At 50.9% G+C, this 24431-nt stretch overlaps 1 protein-coding gene and 1 long non-coding RNA gene across 2 annotated transcripts in view; one reads left to right on the forward strand and one right to left on the reverse strand.

Moving 5' to 3' along the window:
• Positions 1-24431, forward strand: part of RUNDC3B (RUN domain containing 3B) — a 187780-nt gene that overhangs the window by 12309 nt on the left and 151040 nt on the right.
• LOC135981932 (uncharacterized) overlaps positions 16897-24431 on the reverse strand; it is a 75988-nt gene continuing 68453 nt past the window's right edge. Inside the window, exon 3 of the long non-coding RNA XR_010599139.1 lies at positions 16897-17584. This is a non-coding gene — a long non-coding RNA (uncharacterized LOC135981932). The remainder of the gene's footprint in view (positions 17585-24431) is intronic.

Below are 24431 nucleotides of genomic sequence, written 5' to 3' on the forward strand. Positions count from 1 at the left end.
TAAACCTCTCTTCCTTCTCCCCTACCCCTCCTTGGAGAAGAAGATAGAGACTGTAAGCACTCCTGCAATTGTTTATAACAAGGATGTATTGAATAAATGTAAAAGGACCTGTGGAAGTATTGAGTTGTCTTGCTACAAAAGAGACACCCTATTTTTTCAGAAGGGAAATAAGTGTTTATGCTATCTGAAGGACAGTAGAATCTTTCTGCAGGTAAAGAAAGGGTCTCTGGTTCTCATAAAATGAATCAGGACTATGAGTCCAGCTCAGGGTTGCCAGGCGTCTGGTTTTTGACCGGAATGCCCAGTCGCTCCCGGAAGTGGCCGGCATGCCTGACTCCTAGGCACAGGGGTGGCTATGAGGGCTCTGCACATTCCCCTTGCCCTGAGCGTCGGCCCTGCAGCAGGGGTAGTTCCTGTGGGACAGGGCAGCGCTCAGAGCTGCCTTACCGTGCCTCCGCCTAGGAGCCGCAGGGACATACCTCGGGCAGCTCCCATAAGTGGCAGTAAGTGCTGCCCAGAGCGTGCATCCCCTCCCACACTCCAACACACTGCTCCAGCCCTGAACCCCCTCCCGCACCTAAACTCCCTCCCAGAGCCCACACTCCGCATCCCCTTCTGCGTCCTAACCCCCTGTCCCAGCCCAGTGAAAGTGAGTGAAGGTGGGGGAGAGCGAGCAATGGTGGGGTGTGTGTGGACTGAGTGGGGGTGGGGCCTTGGAGAAGGGGTGGGGAGGGGCTTTGAGGCAGGGCAAGGGTGTTTGGTTTTGTGCGATTAGAAAGTTGGCAACCCTAGTCAAGCCATCTGTGCAGTGGTGACTTCTTGAGACAAACTGTTTCCTAGTAGGAATTGGAACTACTAGTTTGTGCTATGAGCAGGTTAAGTTGTTCATGTTTTCAAAGCGTAAACAGTGCTTTTCGATGAATATTATTGGAAAAAATGTTGGTCTGAGTCATGATATGCCTGAAAGTGCAATTCTACTCTGAAAAAACTTTAAAATGCCATTTTGGTTGTTTCTCAGTTCTTTCTCAATTATTTATAAACTGAGTATATTTGATACGTAAAACACTTTTACACCTTCCAACTCTGTAAGCACTGAACAGTTCTTGGTCATTCCCTGGAGGTGAGGAGGGTGGCCCTGTCTGGGGAGCCCCCTTTTACCTGCTGCTCTTTACAGTAAAGTGGTCATCATGGGGTTAACTGCATTACAGTTATTGCAGAATATTAAGGGATGGAGCCATCCTCTACCCCTCCCTCCTTCCTGTGTTGTCAGTGAGAGTACTCCCTCTCATGCCCTCCCCCAAACACTTGGTTGTGATGCTGTTGAATAAAACAGCAAGTTCCCAGCCTGCAGTCCTTTTGAGTGGTGGTGTTTTTGTTGCACTGAGCAGTTCCATTACAAACCCTCCAGTACAGCAGTCTTTGCTTTGTCTGTTTCTGGGTAGAGTAGTTGGCATCTCTGGCTGGCTTGTCTCTGCAGTTTTCCCAGAAGCCCACATGATGGTGGTGAAATAACATTTTCAATTACATGAATTTACTTAATATTTCAAAATATTTTATTGCTGACTGCAACTTCAAAATTTGTGTTCTTGTTCAGTAATGGTTTTCTATTAGTTTTTTAAAATTGTGACCTGTATAAGAATTGGATTTCTAGGTGGTCAAGATACAGTGATAGAAATTCTACATGTATACAGCACTTCCAGGTGAAATGATAATACTCTGAACCAGTGAATTTCATATTCCGTCTAATAAGTAAGTTTACTAAGTTAATAATAAGCTGCTTATTCACCTTTTTCCTGTGAGGTTATCTTGCTGTCGCTGTGCATCAGTCAGTCATGACTTTTATAATTGGGTGGCGGTGCACTAAAAATGAATGTCTAATCTAGTGATGAAGAATGTTTAATTGCACTTTTAGTTTTGAAGGTATCATTTTTAGTCTGATTTGAAGTAAGAGGGAAATTAGCAGTTGTCTTAAAAGTGGGCAGGTTCCTGCTTCCACCAGTTTGTTTCCCTAAGCACGCCAAGATAACCACTCCCAGAGGATTCTTGGTGGTTCTATGGAACATAAAGGCACAGCTCCCTTTTGCTCCTGAGCCGTCCTGAACAATCTGGCTCCACCTGGCCCTCTATACCACCCATCTACTCTCATACCTCCTAAATGCCATCAGACACAACTATGCTGTTTGCAAGCTCCGGGGCAGCAAAAAATCAAAAGGACGAGACTGTCTTCCCTCCCCTCTAGACAAAATGGCTGCCGAGGAGGAGAGTGGAGCTGTTATGGCCCTATTGAAAATGATTGGAGAGGACACAATTGAAATTAAATCCACCATGTTCACAATGCAAGCTCCAATTGAATCTATTGATTCTTCTATATTAAATCTGACTGGATATGTAACAAAGGCTGTGGGCTATATAGCTGCCACTGAAAATCAAATAGGAGGTATGCAGACTCAGATTTTTCAGAAATGTTATCAATTCCCTGAAAGCAGTGAAGTCCTAAAGAGTGATCATAGCGTACTAATTTGAGAATGGTGTGGTTTGTGGAAGGGGCTCCTTGCAGAGATTCTGGATTTACCAGAGGATTATGCCTTTGATATAGAAAGGGCACACAAACCTTACCTCTAAACCTGCCCCTGATGCTAAAACAAAATCCATTATTCATTTCCTGAAATTTACTGTTAGTTTGTTATGCAGAAAGCTAGGGAGGAGACATCTCTGGTGCAGTGCTTCTAATGCTAGGATCATGATTTTTCAGGACTTTGCTAAAGATGTGGCATGCAAGACTGCCTTTAATAATGCAAGGAACATGGGTAAGTGAAAAAGCCTTAAAAATACTCTCTGAAGTTTCCAGTCTTATTATATGTAAAGTACAGAGAAGAGACTCATGTATTTCAAAAGCCTCAAGAGGCAGAAAACTTCCGTTAAGTCTCCAGGTCCACTGTATGCTGTCCATTATACGCTCCTGTTTTTTAAAAAAATGGATTTGTGATTTCCCCAATCAATTCCTAACAATGGTTTGAAATTGCCTGTGGATTAAACTCCTCTCCCTATTTCCCCCCCCCCCCTTTCATTTTTGCCGTTAGAATTTTGAAACTTGCCTTAGTAGAGGGGTATCTCCTTAGCTTTCTGTGTGGCCAAGATGACGCCCTATTGCTCTTCTGTGGGATAATCCATTAGGCACTACAATCCAATTCAAATCTGTTTATCCTTTGAGTTCTTCCCGGAGGGTAAAATAATCCGCTTCAACTATTCACCAGTGGGGGTTGCTGCCTAAGGAGGACTCTGGGATCTTCTTTTATCCCTGTTCTCCTGTCCATATCCTATCCTTCCACTGGAGAGCAGAGTTTTGGCCCTGAACTGTTGAAGCCCAGAATCATGATGGGAGATCTTGGTAATTTGCCTAAATCTATAGTCCCTTCCCATTGGGAGTGCTGTGTAGGGAAGGACTGGTGAAAGTTATCTGAATTGTTACACTATACTCGCTCGCTGCTAGTTAACTGTATTAAACACCCTTGTGTATTGTCCGTTCTTTTGCTAGTAATCAGTGGTCCTGATAATGAGGGGTGCCTCTGGGAATGTAAAGGGATAAGATTGAAATGACTGTGCTCTAAGAGACACACTTGTCAGAGACTGAGGCTGCTCATCTTTGGAGGCTAGATTAGGGTTGTAGACTGTTGCTGTTATAACTCCAATGCAAGGATTGTGGTGATCCTGTTGCATAAAAAACTCGGTATAAGGATAGTGGATACTTAGGTCAGCTAAGGATGATAGCTGAGACATCAATTATTTTTGCTAGTATCTTTACCCATACTTGTGTTGATCCTAATTTTATGTCATTCAGGTCAGCCAAGAACACATGAGACATTGCTTCCCTATTATCACTGGTGACTTCAGTGGAGTACTTGATCCTGTTTTGGATAAATTGGTGCCTTCCACACATATAATGAAACTTCTTCTGCTTGGAATTTCTATTTGGATTTTTTACAGTACACTCTACCTACTCTCATCTAGATTACTTTTTAGTAGGCCATGATTTAATTGAAAATATAATGGATTGTCATATTGGAACAATTGCTGCGTCAGATCATGTGCCTGTACGGATAGGTCTTTGGCTCTTGTTGGACAAACCCCATCTGTTCATACTTGGCAGTTTAATATATCCTTACTCTCTGATCCTGAATTCATAGAATATAAATGATAGATTGAAAGTTTATATGAGACCAGAGCTCCAACAGCCCCCTCTTCAGCAGTTTTGTGGAAGACCACCAAAACATTTTTGTGGGAGTATTACTGCATATGCATCTTTTAAAAAAGAAATGGTACAGTGCTAAATTAGCCTCTATAGCAGTGAACCAGCAGTTCTTCTTCGAGTGATTGATTGTTCACGCCCATTACACATTAGGTGTGTGCGCGTCGTGTGCACAGACGTCGGAAACTTTCCCCCTCAGCGGCTCCTGTCGGGCCTGCAGGGTCCCCCCTCCCACCAGAGCAGCGCCCCGCTCTAGCGTGTGTGTGTGTGTGTGTGTATAGATATAGATATAGATATCCCTGCGGGCCTGACCCTCCCTCAGTTCCTTCTTACCATCTGTGGCGGCGTTGGAACAACTGTCTCTCGTCTGAGAGTGTCCCTTAGCGTAGTAGTTAGTGTTAATCTTAGCAGTTATCCGATCTTTCGAAATACTTAAACTCCTTTGTGTTAGGTGTTTGGTCAATCCCGACACCGGCCCTGGGTGGCGGGGCATGCCGCATGCCCAAGGCTTCAAGGCTTGTGCCACGTGCCGCAAGCCTATGCTGTTAAGCGATCCACACGACTCGTGTGTCCATTGCCTGGGGGAAGCACACCAAAGAGCGCTGCAAGATCTGTAAGGCCTTCAAGCCCAGAACTGAGAGAGACTTTCACCTTAAGCAGCTGCTCATGGAGATGGCATTACAGCCCTCCACTTCGACGGCACCATCAACCTCTGTGCAGAGTGCCCCGGCATCGGTCCGTGATCCAGCACCGGTGGGGCACCCTAAGCCTACGGCACCGAAACAGCAGGAACACCTCCGGCACCGGTCGTCTTTGCCGGCAAAATCGAAGGGCCATCCTAAGGCCCGAGGACGCTCCCCACATAAGAGGGTAGCGCCCGCGAAGACCTCGAGTGCTCCTAAGGGCGTTGTGGCCCCAGCACAGATCCCGGTGACAGTGGCTCTGGCGCCGAAAGGCCTGTCGAGCCCCGGGATAGGTGCATCGAGTGAGGAGGAAGAGCTGGAGGAGCTTTTGGAACAGCCCTCCACCCCAGACACATTTGAGGCAGCAAAGGACCTCATTGAATTGTCCTCTGAGGGCCCCCTCCAAGCTAAAGACAATACGCAGAGACTGCCATCCAGAGGCAAACCGGCAATGGTGCGCCCATCACGGTCACCATCTCGGCACCATTCGCAGCACCTGTCCCGGTCAAGCTCCGCCTCCTTGGACTCCCGGCTTCCCTCCGCGCAGACTCATAGACTTTAAGGTCAGAAGGGACCATTATGATCATCTGGTCTGACCCCCTGCATGCTGCAGGCCACAAAACCGTCCCCACCCTTTCCCTGACTCTGCTGATGAAGTCCCCAAATCCTGTGTCTTAGTGACTTCAATTGGCAGAGAATCCTCCTGCTAGAGATCCCTGCCCCATGCTGCGGACGAAGGCGAAAAACCTCCAGGGCCTCAGCCAATCTACCCTGGAGGAAAATTCCTTCCCAACCCCAAACATGGCGATCAGCAAGACCCCGAGCATGTAGGCAAGAGTCTCCAGCCTAACCCTTGTTAACCATTATACTGTTTGCCTACCATTGCTTGGTATTCCTCAGCTAATATGTTTCACCATTAAACCATTCCCTCCATAAACTTGTCTAACTTAATCTTAAAACCAGACAGGTCCCCTGCCCCCACCGTTTCCCTCGGAAGGCCATTCCAATATTTCACCCCTCTGACGGTCAGAAACCTTCGTCTAATTTCAAGCCTAAACTTCCCCACGGCCAGTTTATATCCATTCGTTCTCGTGTCCACATTAGTACTAAGCTGGAATAATTCCTCTCCCTCCCTTGTATTTATCCCTCTGATATATTTAAAGAGAGCAATCATATCCCCCCTCAACCTTCGTTTTGTCAGACTAAACAATCCGAGCTCCTCCAGTCTCCTTTCATACGACAGGTTTTCCATTCCTCTGATCATCCTAGTCGCCCTTCTCTGCACCCGTTCCAATTTAAGTTCATCTTTTTTAAACATGGGAGACCAGAACTGCACACAGTACTCCAAATGAGGTCTCACCAGCGCCTTATACAACGGAAGCAGCACCTCCTTATCCCTACTGGATATACCTCGCCTAATGCATCCCAAGACCGCATTGGCTTTTTTCACCGCCACGTCGCATTGTCGACTCATAGTCATCCTCCGGTCTACCAGAACCCCTAGGTCCTTCTCCTCTTCCGTTACTTCTAACCAATGCGTCCCCAGCTTGTAGCTAAAATTGTTGTTAGTCATCCCTAAATGCATCACCTTACACTTTTCACTATTAAATTTCATCCTATTTCTGATACTCCAATTCATAAGCTCATTCAAGTCTCCCTGCAGAATATCCCTATCCTCCTCCGAATTGGCAACGCCTCCCACCTTCGTATCATCCGCAAACTTTATCAGTCCACTCCTGCAATCGGTTCCGAGGGCAGTTATAAATAGATTAAATAAAATAGGTCCCAAAACCGAACCCTGAGGAACTCCACTGGTAACCTCCCTCCAACTTGACAGTTCACCCTTCAATACCACCCGCTGCATTCTCCCCATTAACCAATTCCTTATCCACCTCTGAATTTTCATATGGATCCCCATCTTTTCCAGTTTAACCAATAATTCCTCATGGGGTACAGTATCAAACGCTTTACTGAAATCAAGGTATATTAGGTCCACCGCATTTCCCTTATCTAATAAGTCCGTTACTTTCTCGAAGAAGGAGATCAGATTCGTTTGGCACGATCTGCCCTTCGTAAAACCATGTTGTAATTTATCGCACTTGCCAGTAACCTCGAGGTCCTCAACTAGTTTCTCTTTCAGAATTTTCTCCAGCACCTTGCACACTACAGATGTTAAACTAACAGGCCTGTAGTTACCCGGATCACTTTTTTTCCCTTTCTTGAAAATAGGAACCACATTAGCTATTCTCCAGTCTAACGGAACCACCCCCGAGTTTACAGATTCATTAAATATTATCGCTAATGGGCCTGCTATTTCCCGCGCCAATTCCTTCAATATTCTCGGATGAAGATCGTCCGGTCCTCCCGACTTAGCCCCATCAAGGCGTTCGAGTTTTGTTTCTACCTCGGAAACGGTAATCCCCCATTCTGTTTGCCCCTCTGTCACGGTGCTAGTATCCCTAATCCCTTCATTGGTCTCATTAAACACCGATGCAAAATATTCGTTGAGATATTGCGCAATGCCTAGATTATCTTTAATCTCCTCTCCGGCTATAGTCTTCAGCGGTCCTACTTCTTCCTTCTTTGCTTTCTTCCTATTTATATGGCTGTAAAACCTCTTACTATTGCTTTTAATTCCCCTCGCTAGGTCCAACTCTACACGGCTTTTGGCCTATCTCTACATTCTCTGACTTCACTAAGGTAAGTTTCCTTACTGATCCCTCCCCTCTTCCACTCTTTGTACGCTTTCTGTTTCTTCCTAATCGCCTCTTTGAGTCAGTCGCTCATCCAGCTCGGTCTAAATCTCTTGCTTAGTAATCTTTTTCCCTTTTTTGGGATACAGGCCTCTGACAGCTCATGCATCTTTATCTTAAAGTAATCCCAGGCCTTATCTGCCTTAAGATTCATTAATACGTTTGCCCAATCCACTTCCCTTACCAGAGCCCTTAATTTATTAAAATTCGCCTTTTTAAGATTATAAACCCTAGTTTTTGACTTAATTCTGTTACTCCTTCTGTTTAGTTTAAACCGGATTAGCTCATGATCACTGGAGCCCAAGTTGTCCCCTACTACCACTTCCTCAACGAGGTCCTCACTACTCACCAAAATCAAATCTAAAATGGCCTCCCCCCTTGTTGGTTCAGCTACCACTTGATGAAGGAAATGATCAGCAAGCACATCTAGGAACATCTGAGCCCTATTATTGCTACTAGCGTTTGTTCCCCAATCTATATCCGGGAAGTTAAAGTCCCCCATAATCACACAGTTCCTATTAGTATTTACTTCTCTAAACACATTAAATAGTTCTTTATCCATATCCTGGGTCGATCCCGGCGGTCTATAGCACACCCCAAGCACTATCCCCGGGGAGACTCTAGTAGTCCTTTTACCTAGTGTGATTATTGCCCAGACGGATTCCGTGTTATCTATTCCATCAACTATTATTTCTTTACAGCTTATCTCACTATTGACATACAACGCCACCCCGCCACCTTTACCTATGTTCCGGTCTTTCCTAAACAGCGCATACCCCTCCATACCTGTATTCCAGTCGTGACTGCCGTTCCACCACGTTTCAGTTATTCCTACGATATCCGGTTTCATTTCTCGGACCAAGAGCTCCAATTCCTCCATTTTGTTACCTAGGCTTCTCGCAGAGAATCGCACCGCCGTTGGGCCCCAATAAGCGTCCGGCACCGACCCCGCAGCCCTACTCGAGTAGGCACCAGGACGTGTCAGTCACGCGATCCCAGAGACCGACCACATGCAGTCGTTCCCAGTCCCGAGGTCACTGGTACCGATCCAGGTCCAGGTCGGCAAGACACTACTCCCAGTCCCAGTCACGGAGGCACTAGTCTCTGACCCTGGATCGGCACCGTCCCATGGCCCCGCCATGGCCTTCCAGGTCACCGTCCATGGTTTCTGAGGCAGACTCTGGCCGGTCCAGCAGATATACCCACAGGGCACAGGCCAGTAGGGAACATGAAGCCGCTTGGCACCCACAATGGGGCCAGCCAGGACAATGGCCATTCTGGACCCCTTGGGCCTACCACCAGCAAGGCCCAGGACCTCGAGATCTGGCCCCCCGGGGCACTGGTCCCGCTCTCCACAGTGGCGCCCCTCCTCTCGCAAGGTCTCCAGACCACCGGAGTGAGAAAGGGTGGACTCGGCACCGAGCCCAGCACTGTCTCAGACCCACATCATAGGGCAGACTCCAGAGGAGCACCCAGTCGGTGAGGAGTTGCCAGAAGAGGAAGACGCACAAAAGGCCCTGACCTCTTCCTCCTCACCAGACGAAGCCGTGCAGGCATGACCGTGTCCGGCTCTCCCCCGATTGACCATCGAGCGCACCAGGAACTGCTCCGCTGAGTAGCCCTCAATCTGGGGTTGCATGCGGAGGAGACAGTAGAGCAGGAGGACCCCATGGTTGACATCCTAAGCCCGGAGGGCGCCTCCAGGATCGCGCTCCCACTCATAAAAACAGTTCAGTCCAACTATAAAACAGTATGGCAAACACTAGCCTCCAGTGCACCAACTGCGAAAGGCGTGGAGAGGAAATACTTCGCCCCCTCTCAAGGTTTCGACTTCTTCTTCTCACCCAACACCCTGTTCGCTGGTCGTCTCTGCAGTCAACGAACGAGAGCGACATGGCCAGCAAGCCCCGGCCCCCAAGGCCAAGGAGGCAAAATGCTTGGACTTATTTGGGAGGAAGGTCTACTCAGCCGGGGGCCTCCAGTTGAGGATCGCTAACCAACAAGCAATTCTGAACAGACACAACTTCAGTTCTTGGGCATCAGTCTCCAAGTTTAAAGAATCCCTGCCCCCGGGTTCAGAACCCGAGTTTGCGTCTATAGTGGACGAAGGGAAGGCAATAGCCAAAACCTCTATACAGGCCTCCCTTGACTCCGTGGACGCAGCTGCTAGGACAATCGCGTCAGGAGTAGTGATGAGGCTCTCAGCATGGCTACAGGCTTCCGGCCTTCCCCCAGAGGTGCAAAACATCTTGCAAGACCTTCCGTTCGAGGGGGTCAGGCTTGTTTTCGGACCAGACGGATGCCAGACTGCATAGCCTCAAAGTCTCTCGAGCAACCCTCAAGTCGTTGGGGATGCACACCTCAGTGACACAGAGGAAACCCTTTAAGCCCCAGCCACCGCAGAGGCAATACCACCCTCGTCCTAGACAGGAACCGTACCGCAGAAGGGGCAGGGATAACCGACGTAGACGTAAGCAAGGGGGGGAGGGATAGCTCAGTAGTTTGAGCATTGGCCTGCTAAACCCAGGGTTGTGAGTTCAATCCTTGAGGGGACCACTTGGGGATCTGGGGCAAAATCAGTACTTGGTCCTGCTAGTGAAGGCAGGGGACTGGACTCGATGACCTTTCAAGGTCCCTTCCAGTTCTAGGAGACGGGATATCTCCATTAAAAAAAAAAACAAAAAAAACCAAAACGCCTAACCAGGGCCAAAACCACGGCCAAGGCAAGCCGCAGCCGGGAAATAAGCAAGGGTTTTGAAGCTGCGATTGAGGACAGTGTACCAACCCCTATACCGGATCCCCCTCTGTTTCAGGGACCACCTGTCCCATTTTTACTGTGCTTGGTCCCGTATATAACATCGGACCGCTGGGTCCTGCACACTGTGGAGGCGGGCTACACCCTTCAGTTCTCCTCGCCCCCTCCCTCCTACCCCCCCATCCCTGTCCCTCTTCAGGGGCCCCTCTCACGAGCAACTCCTCATGCAGGAGGTGCGGGCCCTCCTCGACGTAGGAGCAGTGGAAGAGGTTCCTCTGGACCTAAGGGGGAAAGGGTTCTACTCCAGATATTTCCTCATTCCCAAAGCAAAAGGGGGCCTCCGTCCCATTTTGGACCTATGCAGACTAAACAAATTTTTGGTCAAGGCACGTTTTCGTATGGTCTCCCTTGGCGCTATTATCCCATCCCTGGATCTGGGGGATTGGTACTCTGCCCTCGATATGAAAGATGCGTATTTTCACATCGCCATCTGCCCGGCCCACCGGTGGTTCCTGCGCTTCACCATCAACCAACACCATTTCCAATTTACGGTCTTGCCCTTTGGCCTAGCAACGGCCCCGTGAGTGTTCACGAAATGCATGTCCGTGGTGGCGGCTTTTCTTCAGAAAAGAAAGATGCGCATATACCCATACTTGGACGATTGGCTCCTCGCGGGCAGGTCGGAGGACGAGGTCCGCTCCCACGTGACACTGGCACTACAGGTGTTCCGCAAGCTCGGTCTACTGGTCAATGTACCCAAGTCTTCACTGATCCCCATGCAGAGACTGGATTTCATAGGAGCAGTCCTGGACTCAGTGGCGGCATGGGCAAGCCTTCCAGTGTAACGGTTCTTGGCCATTCAAAGGGTCGTAAGCTCCATCCAACAATTCCTCACGGCCAGATGCTGTATGCAACTCTTGGGGCACATGGCAGCTTGCACACATGTAGTCAGACATGCCTGCCTACGACTCAGGCCGTTAGCCCAAACGTATCACCCCAGCAGAGACAACTTAGACCTAGTAGTGACAATCCCAGCTCGGGTGTCGAACTCCCTCCGCTGGTGGCTCGATCAGCAGCAGGTTTGCGAAGGAGTCTCTTTCACCACCCCGTAACCCACTCTGACGTTAGTAACAGATGCGTCTGATCTGGGCTGGGGGGCGCACCTTGGGGACCTACAGTCCCAGGGCTTATGATCCAAGGAAGAAAAGTTGCTTCACATCAATCTGAAGGAGTTAAGGACAGTTCGCCTCGCCTGCCAGACCTTTCGCACTACCATAGAAGGCCACAGTGTGTCAGTTCTGACGGAGAACACTACCGCCATGCTCTACATAAACAAGCAGGGCGGGTCCCGATCCTCTCCCCTGTTTCATGAGGCGCTCCTCCTATGGGACTTCTGTATAGCCCATTCAGTCCACCTACTCGCAGCATATCTCCCAGGGGTCCAAAACGGGTTAGCAGACCTCAGCCAGTCCTACCACATGCACGAATGGACTCTGAGAGAGGACGTCCTCTCTCAACCTTTCAGAGGTGGGGTTCCCCAGGTGGATCTCTTTGCCACCAAGGACAACAGCCAATGCCCTCAGTTTTGTTCATTACCGAACCTCAGCCTCACTCGACTAGGGCCCAAGCGTCCTCGGCGGCTTTCTTGGCGCAGGTTCCACTCCAGGAAATCTGTAAAGTGGCCACCTGGTCATCGGTGCATACGTTCACAGCCCACTACGCGATCCATCAGACCAGAGAGGACATGGTGGTCGGTAGGGCTGTACTTCAATCAATTGTTCCTTGACTCCTACCCTCCTCCAATGGTAAGCTTGTGAGTCACCTAATGTATAATGGACATGAACAATCACTCGAAGAAGAAAAAACGGTTACCTACCTTCTGTAACTGTTCTTCGAGATGTGTTGTTCACGGCCATTACACTTCCCACCCTCCTTCCCCTCTGTCGGAGTCACCGGCAAGAAGGAACCGAGGGAGGGTCGGGCCCGCAGGGATATATATATATTATACACGCTAGAGCGGGGTGCCGCTCTGGCGGGAGGGGGGGACGCTGCTGGCCCGACGGGAGCCGCTGAGGGAAACAGTTTCCGACGTCCGTGCACGCGATGCGCGCACACCTAATGTGTAATGGACGTGAACAACACATCTCGAAGAACAACAGTTACAGAAGGTAGGTAACCGTTTTTTTTCTTCTTCGAGTGATTGTTCATGTCCATTCCAAGCAGGTGTGTGCGCGCCGCGTGCACGCCAGCTGGAAGACTTTACTATAGCAGCGTCCGTAGGGTCGGCTTAGGCGCCCCCTGGAGTGGTGCCTTCATGGCGGTGTATATAGGGGCCAGCCGACCTCCCACCCCCACCCCCACCCCCTCAGTTCCTTCTGACCGCCGGTGACGGCTAGCTGGAACTTGGCTTGCTTTTCAGCAATCGTAGCAGTGTTCAAATGTTGTTGTAAATAGTTAGTTAGCTTAGTGTTAGTTGGGGGGTTTTCCCCAAGTTTTCATTGCCCCGCTGGGGCATGCCCGGGTCCCCAGGGTTCAAACTCTGCCGGGACTGCGGGAAATTCATGCCGAAGAGTGACCTGCACTCTTCGTGCTTGAGGTGCCTAGGGGAGAGCCACCAAAGAGACAGGTGCAGTATCTGCCGGGCTTTTCGCCCCAGGACTCTCAAAGATAGAGAGCAGAGACTTAAAGTCCTCCTAATGGAGGCGGCGCTGTGGCCGCAATCAGATCCCGGACCTACTGAGACGGCATCGAGCACTTCATCCTCGGTGCGCAGTGCTCAGGCACCGGAGATAAGTCGTGAGGCCAAGGTCACCAAACCCCGGCACTGTAGAGAGTCGGCACACAAGAAACCATCCTCGATGAGACACCGTTCCCTATCACCCGTACTGGTTAAAAAGAACAGACCGGTGAGGGGTCGTTCTCCACACCGGGACGCTAAAGGGCTGGCGCCGTCCACGTCTACTACAGGACAATTTGCGCTGCAGACCTATCCGGCCATCCCGTTGACTCCCGCCCCGGAGAGGGTACAGTCAAGTCTGGAAAAGCCTAGATCCCTGGACATGATGGCGGAAGTGCGCCTCCCATCGACGCCGGAGGCGTTCGAGGCCACCTCAGACTTCTTGAGCCTCCCGGTGCCGGCATTGCCGCACCGGTGCAGAGAACCTCGCGCTCGGCCCCTTAATCAACAAGGCCAAGTCCACACTATCTCCAACGCTATACCCAAAAAATCGAATTCATAGGAGCAGTTCTGGACTCGACACGCCAGGGCATATCTCCCAGAGGCCAGATTTTGCACTATATCCACCATTATTGTCTGCCTCCAGCGTTACCCCACCACCACAGCAAGAAGCTGTCTCAAATTACTAGGGCACATGACAGCATGTACCTACGTGGTGAGGCACGCCAGACTCAGACTGCGCCCGCTCCAGTCTTGGTTGGCAGGGGTTTATCGGCCAGTCAGGGACTCCCTAGAATCGGTGGTGACGTTACCTCGGCCGGTGTTGGACTCCCTTCAATGGTGGCTCGACTCACGGATGGTCTGTGCAGGAGTTCCCTTCCTCGAGCCCTCCCTCTCCCTGGTAACGGACACATCAGATTGGGGATGGAGTGCACATCTGGGCGACCTCAGAACCCAAGGCCTTTGGTCGCGAGAGGATCTTTTGCTGCACATCAATGTCAGGGAATTACAAGCTGTGCGCCTCACATGCATAGCCTTCAAATCCCAGCTGGCAGGCAGGTGCGTTTCTGTCCTCACGGACAATACTCCGATGTTCTATATCAACAAACAGGGTGGTGCTCGCTCCTCTCCCCTTTGCCGGGAGGCCCTCGCGTTATGGGACTTTTGCGTACAGAACGTGATTCACCTGACAGCATCCTACCTCCCGGGGGCGCACAACGGGCTTGCGGACGCACTCAGCCACTTGTTCCAGGGTCACGAGTGGTCTATCCGCTGGGATATAGTTCTCTCAATTTTCTGATTCTGGGGTCATCCCCAGGTGGACCTGTTTGCCTCCAGTGACAACAGGAAGTGTCATCAATTCTGCTCCCTCAGGGGACACAGTCTGGGGTCTCTAACAGACGCTTTTCTCCTCTCTTGGACAGACGGGCTATTTTACGCCTTTCCCCCGATTTCCCATGATTCACAGAGTAATCCTCAAAGCCCGCAGAGATCACACTTGGCTCATCCTGATAGCGCCTGCGTGGCTGCGCCAGCACTGGTACATGTCTCTCCCGCACATGTCTATGCGGGTGCCATTCCGGTTGCCCCTACTACCGGACTTGATCACGCAGGATCGCGGTCGCCTGCTTCACCCGAACCTAGAGTCGCTCCACCTTACAGCCTGGATGCTCCATGGCTAAACCCCGTGGAGTTGCAATGCTCTCAGCAGGTCAGGCAGGTCCTTCTGGGTAGCAGGAAGCCCTCAACAAGGACCATGTATTTGGCCAAGTGGAAGCGCTTCTCCCTCTGGACCACACAGCGGGGCCAGGCTCCCTTGCTCACCCCGGTCCCCCTCATATTGGACTATTTGCTACATCTGAGACACCTGGGACTGACTCTCTCGTCGGTTCGAGTACACCTTGCTGCAATCTCGGCGTTCCACATGGGAGAGGGGGGTACCTCAGTGTCTGCAAACCCACTCGTTGGATGGTTCCTTAAGGGCCTTGACAGACTGTTCCCACATATCCGTCAACCTGTCCCTGCTTGGGACCTCAATTTGGTCCCGTCCGCCCTCACAGGGCCCTGCTTCGAGCCGCTGGCTTTGTGCTCACTGTTATATCTTTCATATAAGGTCGCGTTCTTGGTGGCTATCACATCAGCTCGGAGAGTGTCAGAACTCAGAGCTCTAACATCTGAACCCCCGTACACAGTCTTCCACAAGGACAAGGTCCAACTTAGGCCACACCCAGCGTTCCTGCCTAAGGTGGTTTTCCCCATTTCACATGGGTCAAGACATTTTTCTCCCGGTATTTTACCCGAAACCACACACCTCTGCGAGGGAGTGTAGGCTGCATTCCCTCGACGTTTGCAGGGCTCTCGCTTTCTATATCGAACGGACAAGATCCTTCAGGAAGTCAACCCAACTTTTCATTGCTGTGGCCGACAGGATGAAAGGGCTCCCGGTCACATCACAGCGAATTTTGGCTCGGATCAGAACCTGCATTCGGGAGTGCTACAGTCGGGCCAATGTACCAGCCCCACCTATCACAGCCCACTCCACAAGAGCGCAGGCCTCTTCCGCTGCGTTCCTGGCCCAGGTCCCGACGCAGGAAATTTGTAGAACGGCCACTTGGTCCTCAATCCACACCTTTACAGCCCACTACGCCATTACACACCAGGCCAGAGATGATGCTGCCTTTGGCCGCGCAGTCCTTCAGTCTGCAGTGACCTCCGACCCCACCACCTAGCTTCGGGCTTGAGTCACCTGCTTGGAATGGACATGAACAAATCACTTGAAGAAAAAATGGTTACTCACCTTCTCGTAACTGTTGTCCTTCGAGATGTGTTGTTCATGTCCATTCCAATACCCACCCTCCTACCCCTCTGTTGGAGTATCGGCAAGAAGGAACTGAGGGGGTGAGGGATCAGCTGGCCCCTATATACACCGCCATGAAGGTGCCACTCCACGGGGCGCCGAAGCCGACCCTACGGACGCCGCTACAGTAAAATCTTCCGGTTGGCGTGCACGCGGTGTGCGCACACACCTGCTTGGAATGGGCATGAACAACATATCTCGAACAAGTTTTTTATGGAGAATTCATAACCTTAGCCTTTGGGGCAAAATGAATGTGCTTCCCAGAATACTGTGTATCCCGAGTTCTCCTAGTTACTCTTCCTCCATTTTATTTTAGGAAAATTAATGCAATTTTAAAAATATTTCTTTAGGGGTGCATAGGAGGCCAAATTGCAACTACCAATTACATCTAAAGGTTTCTATTTCCCCAATCTGTAGCATTATCATATAGCCTCTATTCTTAGCAATGCAGCTCTATGGTTCAAGAACATAATGTAAGAGATCCCTCCCTAACTGTTACTGGAACAGGAGTTGGTCCATCCCCTGCTGCTGGCAGGAATACTGGCATCACTATTACCATTTTGATTATAAAATATCCCATATGATATTGGCTACTAGTCAAAGCATAGGCTAGTTTTGTCTCAAAATTTTAAATTCCATCCTTTCGCACAGATTACTGTCCTTAGAGGCAACCCATGATTGAAAATCAATATGAAACCAATAATGTGAAGAGAGTGAATGGATAACGGGATGATTTGGTGGTCTCAGCTGATCTCAGGGGATCAGTGTCCGCCATTCCAAGCATTTCAACAATAATACAACCTACTTGGTCCAGCTGCAAGTCATTACCTGCAGCTTAAGCATTTTTCAAAGGATGTATTTGGTTCTGATGCTCTAGGAGCACTAGAGACTCCAGAATTATTGTTGAGATGGAGAAAGCGCCATAGGTTTACCTGACCAACTATAGCTTGTTATGACTTTCTGGCCCAAAAGTCCCTCCCTAATTTAGATTGCTTGTGCCAGGCCAGGCACAAAGATTTGTGTATATCCTTGAACCCTAGCCAATGGAGAAGTGCCTTGCAAAACATTAAAAACTGTACTATTGATCCATGATTAAGGCTGATTCAACAGAAAATTTATATTTTATTCATGCTGTTCCTGCATAGGTTGCAGGGCATGAGCTTTGCCCAAACAGATTATTGGTGTGTGGTCTAGAGACATTCTGGCTCAATGTTTTGGAACTGTTCTGGGATACAAACCTTTTGGCTAGAAGTAGGCAGGAGGATTAACATGATAGTGAATAGCTCCTTAAAAATTACTACTCAGAACTGTGTTTTGGGATATATCCCATCATATTGGAAACTCCAACTCATGGAAAGCTTGATTCTTCTTCACGTGCCAGTCTCTGTGTGTATTCCACATGCTTCTATACCTGGTAGGCATGCATGCATGCCATGCTCCTGAGTCTGGAAATTCTTCAAAGCAGTGTCCATTGGCCTGCACATGCACAGTAGTTCTGCTTGTGTTCCAGACAGAGGGTAAAAGAGGCAGTGTGGGTCAACGCCTCCCCAGTTCCTTCTTACCACTGCATGGCTTGAGTCAGAATCATGTCCTCCTTCACTTGGCTGTATAACCTGCAAAAAAAGAAAATATTTGTAAATAGTTACATATTTTAGCTTAGGAGTTAATTATAGTTATAAAATATAAAATATTTCTTTTCCCCAGTTGGGGAACCACTCCCCAGCTCTGGGACTATGCCCAGCGTCCCAGGATTCAAGAATTGTATCTCCTGCCCTTGCTGCTTCTCTATCAGTGATGAACATCAGTGGTGCTTGGACAGTCTGGGTGATGTGCGTGTCTCTATGAAGTGCAATATCTATTGCTCCTTCCCACCCTGATCTCAAGAAGCCCAGGAGCTTTGCCTGTGAAAGCACCTGATGGAAAAGGCTATAAGGCCCCTCTCCAATCCATGACAGGGAGACAGACCTCCCCCCACCCCCCATACATTGGCCTCAACTGACCAGCAGTGCCCCTCCAAGCATGTGCCTTGGAGAGGGGCCTTCAAAATCTAAGCCCAAGGACTCTTCTTCTAGGGCTCCTTATGAGAGTAGAGGGCACTCTAGTGGACCTCCTGGGAATGAAGGTCCTCTCTGTGGGCTTGCAATTCCATATTGCTGACTGCTAAGCTTTGTTAGTGAAATAAGACTTTAACTATTCCAGGTTCGTGGATTTCAGAGATAAGCTTCCCATGGAGGATGGCCCAATTGCAGTCTGTTTTAGAATAGGGAAGTTAGTAGCAAAAATAGCCCTCCAGGCTGCAGTGGGTGCCAGAGACACAGCTTCCAGAAATTAGGTCTCTGGTTTGGTCATAAAGAAGAGACTCCTGGCTGCAGTCATCTGAGTTTCCTAGGGAGGTCCAAAACACCATCAAGAACCTCCCCTTTGACAAATCCAACCTCTTTAAGGAGGAAATGGACGAGTCCCTCTACTCACTAAGTACTCGAGATTGACTCTGCGTTCCCTGGGAATTTACATTCCAGTCCCCAGGAGGAAATACTAGAGGCAGACCTATAGACCAAGGCCATCCTTCTCATGCACATTGTTACCAGCAGCCAACTGAGCCTCTGTGCAAATGCTAGAGGATTCAGAGGCCTCACTTCTCAGCCTTCTCTACTGCCACAGCCTGCGCCTCTCTCTCTCTCTCTCTCTCTCTCTCTCTCAACTGCTGGCCAACAGCCATTTTTGATCTATTGGTCGAGACCTGTGTCTGACGCCACCCACCTCTCCCCTTGTGACATTTGGGAGGCGTCTTACACTCTTTGCCCACAACTGGAACACAATCACTATGGACAGTTGAATTCTGAAGATTATCAATCAGGGATACTCCATAGAATTTCTCTCCTTCCCACCTCACAAAGCCCCTCTCAGTCCCTCCTTTGGGAACTACTCTCACAATGTGATTGTTCAACAGGAGAGGGACAATTTTTCCCCTTTTCCCCGACTCAGGTGGGTAACTCCCAATGACAGAAGATGCATACGAACAGGATTATTCCCGTTCTTCCTTTCAACATAGCCTCTCAGAGATGCCTGGTTCGTCAGACTTCAAACATTGTCTCACTTGCAGGGTCTCTATACCAGTCTCTGACAGCCATGAGCAGCGTGTCCATTGCCTGGGTGGTAGACATCTCTCAGAAGTGTTCCCATTGCAAAAAAACTGACAGCTAGGACAAGGAAGGCTAGAGATCTCCAGCTGAAATTCCGGAGGATGGAGAAATCCCTCAGACCAGCCTCCTCTCAGAGTTCAGGATACGTCCTGGCCAGCAGTCGCCAACAGCTGTCTCAGACATGGGATCCTCCTCTAAAATGGCTACTAAAGACTCTTCCTAAAAAAGCCACAAAAAAGAGGTCTCACTGTTCACCACAGTGAGATTCACCTCAGAAAAAGTGATCTCCAACCGCAAAGTCTGCCCCCGGTACCAACAGCACTGAGAGCACTGGATCGTGAGGCACCAGGAACATCCGGTACCGAGGCGTCCCAAGGAGCTAAAGACCCGGCCGGGGTGGTCTAGCTCTCATGTTGGTGCATGTACCAAAGCCAAGCCTCCTAGCTCGGCACCGGTGGAACCGAAGAAAATCCAAACAATGGCGCCACCTGCTGCACCGATGCAAGTCTGCTGCACCGGCAGCCCTCCCTTTGATTTCCAGCCAGAGCTTGCCTCCAGGTGCTGCAACAATTTATCACACGTGGACCTCCTGATTTTGTCAACTCCGGGGACTCCACTTTTCACCACCGATGGCACCCCAGCCAGACCGAGATCCCTGCTGGCTCAGCCCCTTCTCTTTCCAGCAGTGAGGAGGAGGCAGGGATGTACATCCCTCACCATTCCTCACCCAAACCTGGACCCTCGCAGCACCAAAAATCACTGGATGGAAGAGGCTGGCAGGCTCCACAATGAGCACCACCTCCCATGGCCCTCCCACCAAACTGGGCATACTGGGACCCATGGGCATTATACAGGGCCCAGAACATCAGGCCCCCCAACCTACCCAGGTCCAGAACAATGCAATCACCTTTACCAGTTGCCCCAGCTTCCTCAAACGCTGGAGGAGGAAGAGGAAGAACCTGAATATGCACTTAAGGGTGATACCCTCCCACCTACCAATATCTCCTCTCTTGTCACCAGATGAAACAATAATGCTGATTTCTCCCCCCACCCCCCAATCTGGAGATGACTTCAAATCCTTTTAGGATCTGTTTAAACGGGTAGCTGGCTCCCTTGACATATCACTGGCAGAGCTACCAGAAACACAGTATAAACTGATTGGAGTATATCTGCCAAGCTTCTCCATCACCTAAGGTTGTACTACCCCTTAATGCAGCCATTATGGACCTTGCAAAAAATGTCTGGCAGACAGCAGTCACAGGTCCACCTTCTTGTAAGAGATCCAACAAGAAGTACTATGTACCAGCTAAGGGGGCTGAGTTTTTGTTCACCCACCCTACCCCAAACTCATTGGTGGTAGAAGTGGTTAATCAAAAGGGGAAACAACATCAGTTGAGAACCACCCCTTACGCTAAGGACTGGAAAAGGCTAGAACTTTTCAGAAGGAAAGCCTTCTCATCGGCTACCCTCCAATTCCACATAACCAATTACTTGGCCTTACTAGCAAAATACGTGCACACCATGTTTTCTCAGATGTCAACCTTTATTGAACATTTTTGTCTTCTTAAAAAGGAGCAATACAAGGCCAACATTGCAGAAGGTTCCCTCATTGCCAGAACGGCCTTGCAGACTTCTCTCGATTCTGCTGACACGGTGGTATGATCCATCGCTACGTCCATAGTCATGTGTGTTTATGCTCTCTGTATGTGTGTGTATATATATCTCCTCAATATATGTTCCATTCTATATGCATCCGAAGAAGTGGGCTGTAGTCCACGAAAGCTTATGCTCTAATAAATTTGTTAGTCTCTAAGGTGCCACAAGTACTCCTGTTCTTCTTTTTGCGGATACAGACTAACACGGCTGCTACTCTGAAACTTCTCAAAGACTAAGGATATGTCTACACTATGGGATTAATCCGAATTTATATAATTCGAATTTGGAAAACAGGTTGTATAAAGTCGAAATGTATGCGGCCACACTAAGCACATTAATTCGGCGGTGTGCGTCCAAGTACCGGGGCTAGCGTCGATTTCTGCAGCGTTGCACTGTGGGTAGCTATCCCATAGTTCTTCTTCGAGTGCTTGCTCATATCGATTCCAATCAGGTGTGCGCGCGCCGCGTGCACGATCGTCGGAGTATTTTCTACCCTAGCAACACCCGGCGGGTCGGCTGTGGAGCCCCCTAGAGTGGCGCCTTCATGGCGCTGGATATATACCCCAGACGACCCGGCGCCCCCTCAGTTCCTTCTTACCGCCCCTGACGGTCGTTGGAACTGTGGAGCGCGGCATAGCTGTTCTCCACTCTCCCTAGCTTATTCCGTTTTTGTAGGTAGTTGTAGTAGTTATATAGTTTTAGATAGTTGTTCAGTTTACCCTTTAATAGTTGTAGATAGTTAAAGGGCATTAAGGGGGTTGTTCTTCCCCCTTTTTCCCCCGGCGCATAGCCGGGCTCATGCCCAAGGCTCCCGGCTTTAAGCAGTGCGCGTCCTGCGCTAAGCCTATGCCCACAAGTGATCCGCACGACTCGTGTCTGAAGTGCCTGGGAGAGTCCCATCAAACAGATAAGTGTAAGATCTGTAAGGCCTTCAGACCGAGAACCAAAAAGGAGCGGGACTTTCAGCTTCGGCAACTCCTCATGGAGGCGGCACTTAGCCCGGACACTCCATCGGCGCGTCAAGCCCCAGCGCCAAGCGCCTCGGTGCGCAGCGCCCCTGCGGCACCGACTGCCCCTGCACCGCGGGTGGAGTTGGACAAGCCTCCGCGGCACCGGACCCCTTCGGCACCGCACCCGCCGCAGGTGCCTCGGCGCCGATCATTATCCCCGGGACATAAGAAATCCCGTAAGGCGCAGGAGACTGCTGTCCTGAAGACGCCGGCCCCCCCGGTGCCGGGGGTAGAGCCGCGTCCACCAGTGGAGCACCAAAAGCAGGTGCCTCTGGCACCGTCGACTCCGGCACCGAGGCCGTTGAGTCCGGTGCGGACGGGATCACCACCGCGGTCAGTGGTAGAGCCGTGTCTCCCGTTGACCCCAGAGACTTTCGCGACGGCGAGAGACTTGATTGCTCTCACGGAGCCGGCACCGCCCCAACCACCGGCACCGTTGGCTCTTCGTCCGGTGCAATCCAGGGGAAAACCTGCCATGATGCGCCCACCATCTCAAGGACTGGAACCACGGCACCGATCCAGGTCACGAAGCAGGTCCCGACGCCGCTCGCAGTCCCGGCACCGACTATCACCTCAGCACCGGTCGTACTCGTGGCTAAGATCATCGTCGCGGCACCGTTATGATCGTCGGTACCATTCGAACTCGAGAGGTAGTTCCCGGCACCGATACGAGCGACTCTCGACGTCGAGGGGCCGCTCCCGGCACCGGGCCTACTCGAGGTCGCCTTCCAGGTCCAGGTCGGACTCTCGGCACAGACGCAGTCATCGGCACCGATCCCGATCTCTGCACCGCTCACCGGCACCACATAGGGACCGATCATATCCAGACCGGCACCGAACGGCACCGTATCTTCCGGAGCTCATCTCGGCGCGGTCGGCACCGCCATGGCCATCGAGATCAGTGTCTCGTTCCTCCGATGGGGCATCGAGATCGGCATACCCCCCTCAGGGGCAGGCCGCTGAGCCGGACATGGGCCACTGGCAGGAGGTAGCGGAGGATCCCGCTCAGGGATCTTTACACTGGTCGTTCTGGACCCCGTGGGCGTACCACCAAGCACAAGGGGCTCCACCACCATCAGCCTCTCGCTCGGTGCACTCTGAGCGAAGGGCCCCAGAGTCCACCATCTCTCGCCCTCCTCCAGGGGGGATGGAGGCTTCCGTGCCCACACCACCTGACGTCCTGGACCCAGGGGCAGGTAATGCTCTGCTCCAGGGCTCATTGGACCATGACCCGCCCTTAGATCCCTTGCCACCTGAGGCATCTTCCTCATCTTCCCCAGATGAGGCGGTGGCGGGCACAACGAGCACAGGTTCACCCCCGATAGATCTCCGGGCACACCAGGACCTATTACGTAGGGTGGCACGTAATATGGACCTACAGGCAGAGGAGATAGTGGAGGTGCAGGACCCCATTGTGAACATCCTCTCCGCGGATGCCCCATCCAGAGTAGCGTTGCCCCTGATCCGTACGATCCAGGCTAACGCCACTACGATATGGCAAACTCCTGCCTCTATTCCACCTACAGCCAGAGGGGTGGAAAGAAAGTATTTTGTCCCCTCAAAGGACTATGAGTACTTGTACACTCATCCCCAGCCGTGTTCACTGGTGGTGTCATCGGTGAATGCAAGGGAGCGCCACGGTCAGCAGGCCGCAGCGCCCAAATCGAAGGACGCTAAGCGCTTCGATTTGTTTGGGCGTAAGGTTTATTCAGCCGGCGGGCTACAGCTTAGAGCGGCTAATCAGGAGGCGCTCCTGAGCCCCTATAACTTTAATTCCTGGAACTGTATGGGGAAGTTCAAGGAATTGGTTCCCCAAGACTCCAGGGAAGAGTTTGGGGCCTTAGTGGAGGAGGGTAAGAAGGTGGCACGGACCTCCTTACAGGCCTCCTTGGACATAGCAGACTCGGCTGCGAGAACCCTGGCTTCAGGTATCGCCATGCGGAGAATCTCCTGGCTCCAGGTCTCGGGCTTGCCTCCGGAACTGCAGCAAACTCTGCAGGATTTACTCTTTGAGGGACACGGATTGTTCTCGGACAAGACGGACTCTCGTCTGCAGAGCCTCAAGGACTCGAGAACAATCATGCGCTCCCTAGGGATGCATGTTCCGGGATCCCAGCGCAGGCCGTTTCGGCCTCAGCGGTTCTACCCCCCCACCTCGTCTGAGACAGGACTCTGCCAGAAGGCGGGGGCGAGGTGGTAGGAGGAGGTTGACCGGCCCTCAACCCGGTCAGAACCAGGGGCCACCTCGGCCACCTTCAGGCCCTAGGCAGAACTTTTGAAGGTGCGGTCGAGGACGGCGCCCCAGTCATCTCCCAGGATCCAGCCCCCTCCTTTCGGGATCGCCTCTCCCATTTCCACCGTGCTTGGTCCCTTTATAACCTCGGACTGTTGGGTCCTTCGTACGATGGAGAGGGGATACGCTCTCCAGTTTTCTTCTCCCCCCCCCCCCCCTCCTCCCCGTCCCTCTTCAGGGACCCTTCTCACGAGCAACTCCTTATACAGGAGGTTTCTACGCTCCTATCTTTGGGGGCCATAGAGGAGGTTCCATTAGAATTAAGGGGCAGGGGATTTTATTCCCGTTACTTCCTGATCCCCAAGTCCAAAGGGGGTCTGCGACCCATCTTAGACTTACGCGGACTCAACAAATTCGT

This window comes from Chrysemys picta, chromosome 2, assembly GCF_011386835.1.
Source record: "Chrysemys picta bellii isolate R12L10 chromosome 2, ASM1138683v2, whole genome shotgun sequence".
Taxonomy (NCBI): domain Eukaryota; kingdom Metazoa; phylum Chordata; order Testudines; family Emydidae; genus Chrysemys; species Chrysemys picta.